The sequence below is a fragment of the Gracilinanus agilis genome, chromosome 1, assembly GCF_016433145.1.
Source record: "Gracilinanus agilis isolate LMUSP501 chromosome 1, AgileGrace, whole genome shotgun sequence".
NCBI lineage: Eukaryota > Metazoa > Chordata > Mammalia > Didelphimorphia > Didelphidae > Gracilinanus > Gracilinanus agilis.
In genome coordinates this window covers 276,585,605-276,600,324 of record NC_058130.1, presented here as the reverse complement: position 1 = coordinate 276,600,324, position 14,720 = coordinate 276,585,605, and the positions used below count along the sequence as shown (strand labels likewise).

The window sequence follows — 14,720 nt, the reverse complement described above, 5'->3', positions numbered from 1 at the left end:
TAAAAAATCAAGCCATTCCCCAATTGATAAATGGGCAAGAGACATGAATAGGCAATTTTCAGGTAAAGAAATCAAAAGTATCAATAAGTACATGAGAAAGTGTTCCAAATCTCTAATAATTAGATAAATGCAAATCAAAACAACTCTGAGGTATCACCTCACACCTAGCAGATTGGCTAAAATGAAAGAAGGGGAGAGCAATGAATGTTGGAGGGGATGTGGCAAAATTGGGACATTAATGCATTGCTGGTGGAGTTGTGAACTGATCCAGCCATTCTGGCTGGCAATTTGGAATCATACTCAAAGGGCTATAAAAGAATGCCTTCCCTTTGATCCAGCCATACCATTGTTGGGTTTGTACCCCAAAGAGATCATAGATAAACAGACTTGTAGGAAAATATTTATAGCTGCGCTTTTTGTGGTGGCAACAAACTGGAAAAGGAGGGTATGTCCTTCAATTGGGGAATGGCTGAACAAACTGTGGTATATGCGGGTGATGGAATACTATTGTGCTAAAAGGAATAATAAACTGGAGGAGTTCCAGGCGAACTGGAGAGACCTCCAGGAACTGATGCAGAGCGAAAGGAGCAGAGCCAGAAGAACATTGTACACAGAGACTGATATACTGTGGTAAAATGGAATGTAATGGACCTCTGTACCAGCAGCAATGCAATGACCCAGGACAATTCTGAGGGATTTATGGTAACGAATGCTACCTACATTCAGAGGAAGAACTGCAGGAGAGGAAACATATAAGAAAAGCAACTGCTTGAACGCATGGGTCGGGGTGGAAGTGATTGGGGATGTGGACTCGAAACTACCACACCAATGCAACCACCAACAATTTGGAAATAGGTCTTGACCAAGGACACATGACAAAACCAGTGGAAATGTGCGTTGGCCATGGGTGGGGGGCGTGCGGGGGGGTGAAGGGGAAAGTAGGAGCATGAATCACGTAACCATGTTAAAAATGATTATTAATAAATGTTTAAATTAAAAAAAAAAGAGGAAGGGAAGGCAGGGAAGGGGTTTCAAGGATTTGGATAAGATCTGGGAAGCCCTGAACTGTTAGGTAGAAACTGCCCCTCCCCACCCCCCCAGGAGGGAGTGGCAGACTTTTAGCTAGGTTGCCCTCAGGCCTGTGATTATCACTTCTAATATCTAAAATAACTAAATAACAATTGTGCTGTTGGTAGAAAGGTCTAGTTCAGTTAAACAAGCAAACCACAGAGCAGAACCAAGATGGTTCTTGCCCCAGATGGCCTCCAAGGCAATCCCCAAAACTGGGAACTGCAAGCAGAGTGACCTGCTCACTTCAACCCCCAGGAATCAACTGTTTAACTGCTTTCAAACTGTTCCCTCACCCGGAGTTCTCCGGGGGGGTGGGGTCCCCTGGAATTCTGGGTGAGGCTTGATCCTATATCTTGCAGGAATCCCACCCTGCCATTTTCCATGTTGCACCTGGCATGGGTTTGTTTATAAATTTACTGAAACTCATGCTGAGGGAACTTGCTTTTGGGGGCTTTGGGTTTTGGCTGGAGCATGGTAGGCTGCTGGGCCTCTGTCCCTTTGCTCTTCTCAGTCGGCTGAAGGAACCCCTTTTTCCTCTCACTTTGTTGTTATTAAATCCTATAAATTTAAATACTTGGAGTATTCGTTCAGTTTTAGTCTTATAAGATTCAGGACAATTGCCAATTGATTCTATTGATAGTTACCTACAACAGCAAAATCTCAGGGTCAGACTAAAATACAATAATTTATACTAACTTTCTAGGATAGCAGAAAGAACACTATCTTTAGAGTAAAAGGAATTAAGTTTACATCTCACAATGACTTTGCTCAAATTATTTCATTTCTCAGAGAAATGAAATAATTTGAGCAAAAAAAATCATCTATAAAATGAAAATTAGAATGTATCTGTGTTTCCTTTCAGTTCTAAATCCTAGTACATATGAGTCCTATTGACTTCTCAGTCTTATTGTATTTGAGGATGAATTTTAGATTTTCCATAATGAACAGTGGAATTTTTGGAAATATAACTTTATTGGACTTCTTTCCAAAATGGCAGAAACAGTTCCCTGAACAGAAGGCAGACTGCCCAAATTCCACATACCTATTTCAGTATAACCATGAATTTTGCCAAACATCAAATAACAATCAAGAAATCCAGTCAAAATTTATATTAAGTGACTTCTACTCCATAAATGAACAAAATATCAGCCCTAAGCCCACTGGCAATAGAAAAGGGAAACTCTAGGAAAATGAGTCCTGGGATGACTAGTGATAGGACATAGAACCTGCAATGATCTTTGTATAGAGGTAAAAAAGAACCGGAAACATCCTATAAGGGTGCCCTTATAGGCTTTGGAAGCCTTGTAGAGTGACAAAGAGAAGAAACCAGTGTTGTGCCAACCTGCATAATGCTGCAGACAGATTGAGACAGTCCCAGTTCAAGGTGTCTAAGTAGTTTATACTTTGTCCTGAGCCACTAGAGAGAGACCTCGAGATCTGACACTGAAATTCAAAGGTCCAGGCAACTCTAACTCTACATAAGGTAGATGTCAGTATAAGAACCCAAGGGACCATAGTCAGAACAGGAAGAGACAACTAGCCCATGCAAAGGTGTAAAAGGTGGCATAGCCTGGTCCTGGAACAAAATGGAGATTTAGAAACTAAAACTAGAGAGATGAGTAAATCAAAGAAAACACTAACTAGTATAAAAATTATTACAAATCCATCTCCATAACAACTGCAAGCAGAGACTCAAAGGAAAAGAATGGATTTTTTACAAGGACATCATAAATACCTAGAAGAAATGAGGCAGGAGATGAAAATGCAATAAAAGCTCTCACAGAAAGAATTGGAAGAAGAATAAGTAGCTTAGAAAAGAAAGTATAAACTTTATCCTAGAAATAGACTCCTTAAAAATTAGAATAGACCAAACAAAAATCAATGACTCCATGAGTCAGAAGAATTATTAGGATAAAAAAGATAGAAAACTAGAAGAAAATATGTCATATATGATATAAAAATCAACTGATCTGGAAAATAGTTCAAGAAAAAAAAATCTTAAGAATCATTTGGATCCATGAAAATAAAGATAAAAACTTTATTTCAAGAAATAAAAATTGCCCAGATCTAGTAGAATTAAAGGGCAAACATAGAATGAATTGACCAATCACCTCTTGAAAAGAAACTCACAAGAATAAACTCCCAGGAATGTCATATGCAAAATCCATAGTCCCCATATGAAGGGGAAAATCTTACTAACATTCAGAAAGAAGTAATTCAAGAATCAAATTAGTATCAGGAGAGCTGGTAACTTCTACTGAAATCAAAAGGAGATATTGGTATACTATATTCCAAAAGGTGAAAGGGATAAAATCACAACCAAAAATAACTAACCTGGAAATTCTTAGTATAATCATACAGGGGAAAAACAAATGGATCTTTAATGGAATAGAGGATTTGCAGACATTTTTTGATGAATAACCTAGAGCTGAATAGGAAATTCAAAATACAAACAGATGTCCAGAGAAAACATAGAAAGCAAAATCTATTTGAATGATTTGAAGGATCTCTATGATTATATGGTGATAACTTTCTAATAGGAGAAAAGAAACTTGTTCATTCAGGGAATATTGAAGAAGTTAGACAAGAAAAATAGGGGTAGGTAGTATAGACTAGTTTTGTTCTGAAGGTTTTCAGAGAGGAAAAGAGAGTATAGGGTAATCAGAGGAATATAGTAATGTAGAAAGGAGGAAGAAGGATGTGGAACTTGCTAGTTCTTCCAATTGGAATGCATGAAAATATAAACATAGAAGAAGTAATGAGGGAAGTGGGTATTAGATAAACTTGACAGTTGAACACACTCACACACATTTGCTATAAAAATATTTCAAACAGGGATCCAAAGGAGGAGAGGAAGCTAGATTGTGAAGGTAGCATAAAGAATGGACTAGAAGCAAAACACAGCTTTTCATCTTGAAAGGAGAAGGAAAGAGGGAAAATAAAATGAAAGAAAAGAAAAGAAGAGAAGAGAAGAGAAAAGGAAAGAAAAGAAAAAAAGAAAAGAAAAAAGACAATTGGGCAGTGGCTAAATAAACTAGGCTCTATCAATGTAATGATACTATTTTTCTGTAAGAAATGACAAGCAATTTTGAGGAATAATTTTATTTGATACAAGGAAGATCATGTGGTCACATGAACCTTGGAGATACATAGATCAAAATGCAGTTTCTCTCCAGTGCTGGGTACAACTTTGAGTGCTGCTCCATCAGTATTCCTCAGGAGAGCAAGAGTTATCTCATTCTGGTTCTCATCCTCCTACGTATGGTGGCACTCTTTCCCAAATCTTCCCTTTGGAAATAACTTTTTAGGAAACTTCTTTAGCACCTCTAATCAGGAAAATGGGTTTCCCTTTGTGAAAAGACAATGGGAAAAAGGAAGTCCCCAATGGGCTGCCTTGGCAATAGTAACTTCCAGATCACTAGCAAACTTCCCTTTACCCAAGGCTGTTTGTCTCATTTGCTTAGAAATGCAGGTTCACGTCCCCTCTTTTCTTTTTTGATAAGCTGTAAACATATAAATATATAGTATTCTCTTTTAGTCCCCATGCCAGGATAAGTGCTAACTGTTATAAAACTGTCTCTTTTTCTCTGTTTCCTATTTCTACCTCTATCATATTATGCTTTGAAATATGAAATAGGTATGACATTGTTAACCACTTTATCTTAAAGAAAACTGTTTTCTTTTTCAAGCAATAGTGAACAGAAGGGAGCAACTAGTTGGCTCAGTGGATTGAAAGCCAGACCTAGAGATGAGAAGTCTTGGGTTCAAATTAACCTCAGATACTTCTTAGCTGTGTGACCTTTGGCAAGCAAGGGCACTCCCATTGCCTAATCCTAACTGCTCTTCTGCCTTAGAACCAATACACAGTATTGATTCTAAGATAGAAGGTTAGGTTTTTTTTTTTTAAAACAGTGAACAGGAAGCATAAAAACATAGCCAGTATTGGGAATGCAGTCTCTTCTTGGTCCTAAGATAACAAAAATGAGAATGAAATAAAGGATGGGAAAGTGAAGAATTTCTAGTTCTGTTCTCAGTTACATGAATTGTTTTAACTATTATATATCTTTTCTGTGCATTGCTTGTATTGACTGATCAGTTCTTATCCCTTCACTTCACTTTCCCTACCCTGCCAATTTGCTTGCCATGGTAGCAACAGTGGCTCCCATGATGCTTCTAATTTTGCATCCACCAACAGGATGATCTTCAATAGGTTCAGGTCTGTCTTTAAGTCTTGTTCTGAACTTATCATCTCTGGTCTCACTCCACTCATTAGGTTCTTCCTCCTAATTTAAGGAGGATATTGGACATTTCTGTTTGCCAGTGGACATTGTGTCCAGTGTTCTGTAACAATAAGATGATAGGATTAGTAAGAAAGAGACCTTGTTGTTCAGGCATTTTTCAGTTATGTTCTATTCTTCGTAACATCATTTGGTGTGTTTTTTTTGGGCAAAGATCCTGTAGTCATTTGCCATTTCTGTTAGTACCATTCTATTTGCCATCTCCAGCTCATTTTACAGATAAGGATATTGAGGCAAATGGGATTAAGTGACTTGCCCAGGGTCATGCAGCAAGTAGATGTCTGAGGCCAGATTTGAACTCAGGAAATTAAATCTTCCTGATTCCATGTCTTGTGCTGTATTCACTGTGCCTACGATGAAAAAAGATATTACACATGATTAAAAAGTCACTGAGGACTAACTGGAACTGTCAAACTCCATTAACTCTTCTCCACTAGTATCATTCTATTCAATACTTCCCCCATCTCTACTCCTTCACTTTTGACTAAGAAATCCAATAAATCTTACTAACTTACATTGGCAGATGCTAGAAATTAAACAGGAAAAGACATTGTTGATATCCTACTCCAAATTCCTAGGAATATTTACTTTTCTCCCTGTTTCCATTTCTTCTCTTCCCCACCTCTGATTGACCTTTGTCCCCCACCTTAGAGATATCCTTAAGAATATTTAGTCTGCTTCCACACACTTGAAGAAAGCTGGATCAGAAATCAGGAGTGTAGGGCTTGAATTCTTGACTCTGCCTTTGGTTGAATCACCTCAGTTTTCTCATCTGCAAAAAAGAGGTATTTGAACTAGATGACCAACCAGCTCTAAATCTGTGATGTTAAGTGACCTTGAAAGAGTCACATACTGTCTTCTGTTCCTTATTTCTATAATGAAGGGATTAGATTAGATGTTCTCTAAGGCTCTCTTCTAGTTCTACAGCATGGGATACTATAATCTGACTAAACTCACTTGACAGTTCATTGAAACAGTATGTTTGACTGATTTTGCAAGAATTAAATTAAACTGTCAGTTCAGCAAAATCATAAAACTTGCTCTTCCGGCCTAATCCAAAAGCCCGTGATTTCACTTAGGACCTCTGTTCATATGACCATTCATCCAGGCCATAGACTTTCCATTAAACTTTAATTCAATTCAAATGTTAGAATATCTTGTCCATTTCCATTTAAAAAATAAAAAGTTGGTAAAGGAATTAGGTTCCTCTAATTTGATTGCATTCTCCATTCATATGTATTTTATTCTTTAAAGATGTTCAGTGAAGCACCATGTGTTTCAAATTGACTGCAGAGATGGCAGATGTCTTATGTGAAACAAGTTTAGATCCCATTGAAATGTAACAGAAATAGAGCATCCCATACAGGTCACCTTCCACCATTCACTTTGAGCTACTATATCTACTGGGCAGCATAGATAGCATATTGATGCAGCTGCAATTGCTATCATTTTTGTTCATTTCCCCAAATCCTACTGGGTATGCTCCATAAATTGCCCTTTCTGGAGAAACCACACTGATTACCTGGTTTATGATCAGTGTCATGCATAATCTGATATTTCACTGACTTGCTTGCTCACATGGGAGTACTCTTTTTTTCTAGTCAATGAAGGTATGTTGGTTTACAGGGAAGGAAGTTAATTTCAAAAATGGAAAATCAAAATCAAAATGAAAGCTTTTTTGTACTCTTCGTTGAAGAGATATCTCTTCAGAAGTACTGGTATATGATAATACAAAGATAATAATGAACAAATTTCTGTCAATATTAACCATGATGTATACTTGATATTGCCCCCAAAGAAGAGTTCAATTCAATTATATAGGAATTAGAGAGAAAATGATCAACTTAAGAAACTTTTATTCATTTGTGTTATTGAAATAATTTTTTTTGCAAAATGGTCACTAAGTTTCTGAATATCATCTATGGCTTTTAAAAAATGGCTTTCTATAGACCCAAAACAGTATAATGATGAAATATATGTGTTCAGAATATGTTTACCACAGACTACCTCTGTATTTATGGAATATTGAAGATGAATAAATATCTCCCCAAACAACATAAATTAAATGCTTAGAATAGCATGAAACATAGAAAATAAGTTGCTTGGTTAAAGGTGGTGGTTTTTGTAGAATAGGAATCTTTTTAGGTAGAAACTGAAAATAATAGTTTTAATTCAGCAAAAGGGACAAGATTCTAAGTGTAGGCTTGTCTGTGGTTTTAAATGGATGTAATTTAAGAAGCTGTTCCCTTTGCTTTCAGATCTTTAATAAATTTATGAAGTGACAAAGGTTATAGTAATTGGTACAATACCTATGATTTTACTCATGTAGAGAACTTCTGTAACCAAAGCCTATCTAGTTTACTTTTATAACATCTCTTGTATATACCTCCTACTCTCCTCTGACACTGACACTTTGCCAGCAAAGGCCTAATCACCTCCCATCTGGACTATTGCATAGCTTTATGGTTGAGTCTTCCTGGCACAAGTTTCTCCCCTACTATCTATCCTCCACTCAGTGGTCAGAGTAAGCTTCCTAAAGTCTGTGACTATGCTATCTTCTATGTTCAATAAAACTCTATTGCTCAAAAAACCTTGATCAATAAACTCTAGCAGTTCCCTGTCACCTCTAGGATCAAATGCAAAATCTTTTGTTTGCCTTCCAAGGAATTTTCTCTCTGTGACTTACATTTCCAGTCTTCTTACACATTTACATATACCCTCTCCATATACCCTGCCATCTAGTGACTCTAGGATTTTTGCTATTTTTCTAACAAGATGCTCCTGACTCTGGGTACTTTCTCCATCCCCCACCCCCACCCCCATGCCTATAACTCTCTCCTTCCCATCTGCCTCCTGGCTTCCTTCAAGTCCCAACTAAAATCTGTGTTGTATATAAAACCTTTCTTCATCCTCCTTAATTCTAGTGCCTTCCCTATATTACTTCTAATTTATTCGGTTTATAACTTGTTTGTGTATAGTCATTTGCATGTTGTCTTTCCCATTAGACTTTGAGCTCTTTAAAAGCAGAGATTATTTGTACATTCTTCATTGTATTTAGCATTGCTTAGCACAGTGCCTGCCATATAGAAGGTACTTAAATATTTATTGAGTAATTCCAGATTAAGAAAATTCTTTCTATTAATGAAGGTTGCAACTTTCCCTTTGAGTTAAAGTCTTAGACAATAATTTAGAATACTGAGAAGCTTAGTGACCTATCCAGTGTTACATAGCCATTATGACAGAGGCAGAACTTGAATTTAGGACTTCCCATCTCCAGCATTAGTTCTTTACTATGCAACAGTGCTTCTCATATTAAAGAGAAAATTGATTTTGTCCCCTAATATTTATACACTTCTACTAGTGTTCTATTCTGATAATTCATCATTATAACTGGGTTGTAACAATGGAACACAAACTTTGGCAGATTTTATCAAGCTGGACAGGCTTTGAATATGTTCTTAGTATGGACTGTATATTTGTCAGCTAAAGAAGACCATATTTACTAAGTTCAGGGAGTCTCATCACCACAAAGCTGGCTACCACATGTTGATTCTTATTGGCTCAATCATCTACCACAGCAGAGGTCCTTGACATATTTTGTTCTGAAACCATTTTGACAACAACAAACCTGTGTTTTAATCTCCCAGGATAATTTAACATACTACTCACAATATTCTTTTAGCTGTATGAATTTTTTAAACTAAAAAGATTTATTGAAAGACATTCCAGGTAAGGTTCAAAACATACCAATTATGGGAAAAGATATATTAATTTAAAATTAATTGTTTACCATAAAGTTGATGATATAACCAACTACCCATAACTCAGAATCTAGGCAATAAGTCCAGAGGATATTTTGCTTCATATATATTGATCCTTACATCTTTTCTCTTTTAGCAGGCTAGGACACATTCTTGGTGTCTTTCTGTTTCACTCAAAAGGGTTAAAATGCCACCATCATTTTACTTCATATATTTACCTTGTTGATCAGCTAGGGACTTAACTGAACACTTGGAATCATAGAAGAATTCATTAATTTCTTTAGCCTGTTTCTTCTCAATACTGCCTTTCCCATTGATATTGGCCAGCAGGTTGCTGGTATCGGGAGCTATACAGAGTATCTTAATGTTATCTTGGTAACACTTTTCTCAGGTGGTTCAATGCTTCCTCACTGATGTTAATCCCTTATTTCTGGGCTCTGATTTTTATAATATGTTTCATATCTTGTGGGGTATACATCATGGTGGGGAAGATCCAGAAGGTCAAGAGAAATTCCAAAAGCAAAGATGACATCCTTGGTACCTTTGATGATACAGTTGCCCCGATTGGAAGCAGATGACAATGTGGACAAATGAGGAGTCCATGGGAGTAATGGATGACTCCAAGGTATAATTCTCATAGGTGATGCATTCAATGTTTAACACATGGACTTTGTCAACAAAGCATTCCAGGAACAAACTCAGCTATATCTTGGTCATAATTTTGTTTTAATACCTTGTTAATCTCTCTTAATACCTGCTTTGTAATTTCAGTCTTCTTTGGCTTAAATAACTGATCCACCAAGTAAAAGATATCCTGCAATTTTGTAGTACTGGCAACATCCAAGTCATACAGGTTCACATCTTGAATAATCTACTTTTTTTTTGATGCACCTCACCCTTTGGCAAGGGAACTCTGATTCAAAGTCACATTTGGTGGTCAAAGGATATGAATAAGCAGTTTTCAGATGAAGAAATCAAAGCTATCAATAATCATATGAAAACTTGTTCAAAATCCCTCTTGATAAGAGAAATGCAAATTAAAACAACTCTGAAGTACCACCTCACACCTATCAGATTGGCCAATATGACAGTAAAGGAAAATGATAAATGTTGGAGAGGATGTAGCAAAATTCGGACACTAATACATTGCTGGTGGAGCTTTGATCCAAGCATTTCTGGAGGACAATTTGGAATTATGCCCAAAGGACTATAAAAAAGTGCATACTCTTTGGTCCAGTAAAAAATGGGGAAAGAACCTACTTGTACAAAAATATTTATAGTTGCTCCTTTTGTGCTAGCAAAGAATTGGAAATTAAAGGGAAGTCCATCAATTGGGTAATGGCTGAACAAATTGTGGTATATGATGGTCACAGAATACTAATACTATTGTGCTATAAGAAATGATCAACAGGATGATTTCAGAAAAATCTGGAAAGACCTACATGGGCTGATACAGTGTGAAATAAGCAGAACCAGGAAAACATTGTACACAGTAACAGCAATATTGTTGGAAGGAACAACTGTGGTAGATTTAAGTATTATTGGCAGTACAATGATCCAGGACAATTCTGAGGGATTTATGACAAAGAATACTACTACCTCCAGAGAAAGAACTATTGGAGTAGGAATGCAGATGAAAGCATAAGATTTTTCAGTTGTTTATTTGGCTTTATATTTTGGGGATTTGCTTTTATAAGATTACTCACAAAAATGAACAATATGGAAATATGTTTTGCATGCTAATACATTTATAACTCATATTGAATCACTTGTCAGCACGAGGAGGGATAAAGGAAGGGAAGGATGGAGATAAGTTCAATTATATAACTTAGGAAAATTTGTGTGGAAATTTATTATTACATATAGATAAAATATTTATTACTATTTATTATTTATTATCACATAGGTAAGAATAAAAAACAAAAACAAAATTTAAAAAATAGTCCCATTTGGTAGCAAAGGTGTCCTATTTGCCTTACTTCTTCACTGCACCACTGTTTGCTGAAAGGTAAAGCATATCTCCTGCTTCCATTTGCTTTGGTCTGTAAACTTTCAAAGGTGCTGGGATTGAGCTTCAACTGTTTGGTTCCTTTTGCTTTTTTAAGACTTACAATTACATATGGTTTTGTCATATCCATCCACAGAATTTTCAGTCTCACATGGAGTTAACTCTATGACTTCACCTTCATAAATTCCTTGATCTCCTTTATCTTTAAACCGCTTGACTTTCTGAAGTTGTTTATCAGAACTTCTGTCTTAATTTCTGTAGAGTATACTGTATTTCCCACCTTGAGACAGAAGGGAACCTTACTATTCAATTCTTTAAAAAAATTTTCCCAATAAATGTTGCAGGTATCTTTTTATTTAAAATTTCTTTCTTTGTTACATTAAAATTTCCAAGTAACTTCACCACATTTGAGAAGGCGACATTTGATGAAAAGATATGCATATATATCAAACTATATCATTTCTATTTAGCTATTCTTTTTTCTGGAGATAGACATACACAAGTCATTCTTCAAAGAATATTTCTGTTGCTGTATATAATGTTTTGTTCATTTCATTCATAATTTCATGTATAGTTCTTTCCATGTTTTTAAAAAAATTAATCTGCTGTCATTTCTTATGGAGCAGTAATTTTCCATCACAATTATATGCCACAATTTGTTTATTCATTCTCCATTTGATGTGCATGCCCTCAATGTTCAGTTCTCTGTCATCACAAAGAGAACTACTATAAATATTTTAGAATATATTAGCTCTTTTCCTTTTTCCCTGTTCACTTTAGGGGAAAAAATCTAATGGTATTATCGCTGGGTCAAAAAGATACAGTTTTATAACTCTTTGGACATAATTCCAGATTGCTCTCCAAAATGGTTGGATCAGTTCACAGTTCTACCACTTTTACATATCCCCTCCAATATTTTTCTTTAGTTGTTTTAGTTGTCTTAGCTAATCTGATTAGATATGAGGTATCTCAGATTTGTTTTGATGTGCATTTCTCTAATCAATAATGATTCAGAGGGGGCATCTGGGTAGTTCAATGGATTGAGAGCCAGGCCTAGAGACAGGAGGTCCTAGGTTCAAATCTGGCCTCAGACACTTCCTAGCTGTGTGACCCTGGGCTTAACCCACTTAAACTCCCATTGCCTAGCCTTTAACACTCTTCTGCCTCAGAACCAATACACAGTGTTGATTCTAAGGTGTAAGGTAAGGGTTTAAAAAATGATTTCAATCACTTTTTCCTAGTAATATATAACAACTTTGATTATTTCATTCCCCAAACTTTCTGTTCATATATTTGACCTACCAATTGGTAATAGGTTCATGTTCTCATATACTTGACAGTTGTCTATATATTTAAGATAGGAGACCTCTATCTGAGAAACTGTTAATAATTTTTTCCAATTTATTGCTTTCTTGGTTACATTAACTTTATTTGTTCAAAACCTTTTTACTTTAATGTACTCAAAATTATCCATTTAACATCTCACAATACTTTCTATCTCTTACTAATTCATAAATTTTGTCCTATACATTAATTTGACATTTTACTTGCTCTTCTAATTTATTTATATCTTCTTTTATGCCAAGACCATGTACTCAATTTCTATCTTATCTTGGTAAATGGTAAATATATGAGTCTATATCTAGTTTCTGATATACCACTTTCCTGTTTTCCTAACAATTTTTTCCAAATTGTGGATTTTTGAACAATAACCAGGATTAGACCTGTCTTTCTAGTTCTAGGAGGTCCTGCCAAAAGAAGGAACCATTTTTCAAACCCATTTCCAAGCTATTTTCTTACTTTTGATTATATTATTATATGACAGGCCTCATCAGGATTCTTCTGAACCCCAAGCCTGAGGTTACTTGCCTTATCAAGCAATCTTTATCTAGCCCCAGTCATTTCATGTGTTTGTGTGAGGTCATGAATTGTCTCTTAATTGTTCTCTTCACCTTCTCAATCTTCATTGTATAGCTAAGAACCAGGAACAAGCAGGTTGGGAGAGCAAGCTCTGTGCCATATTTATACATTAAGTGCTTATATAAATTTTGCCTCCAAAGATTCAGATTACTAGAGAAACATATAATGCTTCAATTATGCATATGCTTGTTGTGACAGAGAAAATACGAATTTATACAAAATATGGCAATTACTTACAACTTAATATATTAGGGAAAACCTTTTGAACCACACTGAGAACTGCAAAAGGCTAACAAATCATGGAATGGGCTTAAGGCACTGAAGAATGGCCTCCTGAATTGTTGGAGGGAGCTTTTCTATAGTTGAAATCCTTGAAGTACTGAGGCAACTGATTTTATTTAGCAATCTCAAAGGTCTTCATACTTAAAGTTTTAAGGTCAGTGAGGTGAGAAAGTAATTCTGCTTTTGGATCATTTTATTATCAAAAACAAAAAGTAGAATATGAACATGAGGCTTTTACAAAGTTTTATGAAGGGGAAAACTTTTTTTTTTTTCCAGGAGCTAGATGCTGAAAATTTCTTAACCTTGTCATTTGTCTTCTAAATGTATGCCACTGGTCACAAAAGGAATATGGATGAGAGCATATGGATGGATACAAGCCAATTTATCACTATTAACTAAAAACAAACAAACCAGCAATAATAACAAAAGCCTCAAAGTGCTTATCCCATTTTTGTGTAGTAGTTGCTTGGGATTTGTCTATGATTTTATTTGCTGTTTGAAATTCCCTTCTTCTTTTTGGTTTCAGCCATTAGCAAATTACCCCAATCCCTTATGGTATAGAAAATAAAACAACTTCATTATCAGCAGCAATCAGATACAATAGTAGAAACTATACCTACTGTACCCAACCCTCAGGGTGAAGCCTCTCTACTCACTTCTCAAGTTGTGGAAGAGGAAATCAGCAAGTTAATTTTCTTTCCATCTCCTAAGGGGAATCGGCTGAATAGTGGGGATTAACTCGATTTTTCACTATACTTTCTAGGGAAGCTAGTGATTGCTAACTGGAGTACTTGGCTTGACTTGTTGAACAGACAATCCTTAAAGTTTTGAGTGGTAAATTCACCATCATCTAATGGAGTGGAAGGAAGGGATCTTAGACACCTTCCTCTTTTTTTTTTTCTTCTGGTTCATCCTTAAATGGAAATATTTATCCTCTTAGTCTCATGGCTCTGCCAACGTATATTAAATAGAGAAAGGAAGATCTCTAGGGCTCACAAGCTGAGAGGCGAAGGAGGCATGGTTAGTAGAAGTCTTATTATTTTATGGCCATTCATTCTATTTCACCTTGGTTTTTCCTTTTCACCTTTAATTCCTGACTTAACCTTGGTTCTTTATGTTCCAGCACCCTATGTCACCAATGTATGGCACTGACAAGTTAGTCATTTAAGTTGGAGTCTACACTGAGAACTTCATCACTCTTGGCTACACTTCATTCCACCTGAAAAGTGACACAACCACTAAGAAATCACCACTCAGATATGCTCTAGGATCAAATTGGTTAGACTTGTACATTTGTATAAGAAATACATGTAAGACAAGCAAATATCTGTCCAATTTTATTTGGGGAAGGGAAAGCCATAGAAAGGAATGTAGTTTATT

General features: G+C 35.9%; 1 pseudogene; it reads right to left on the bottom strand.

Moving 5' to 3' along the window:
* Nucleotides 1–9,331: 9,331 nt before the first annotated feature.
* LOC123250790 lies at nt 9,332–13,105 on the bottom strand (annotated as a pseudogene).
* Between the last annotated feature and the right edge of the window lie 1,615 nt (nt 13,106–14,720).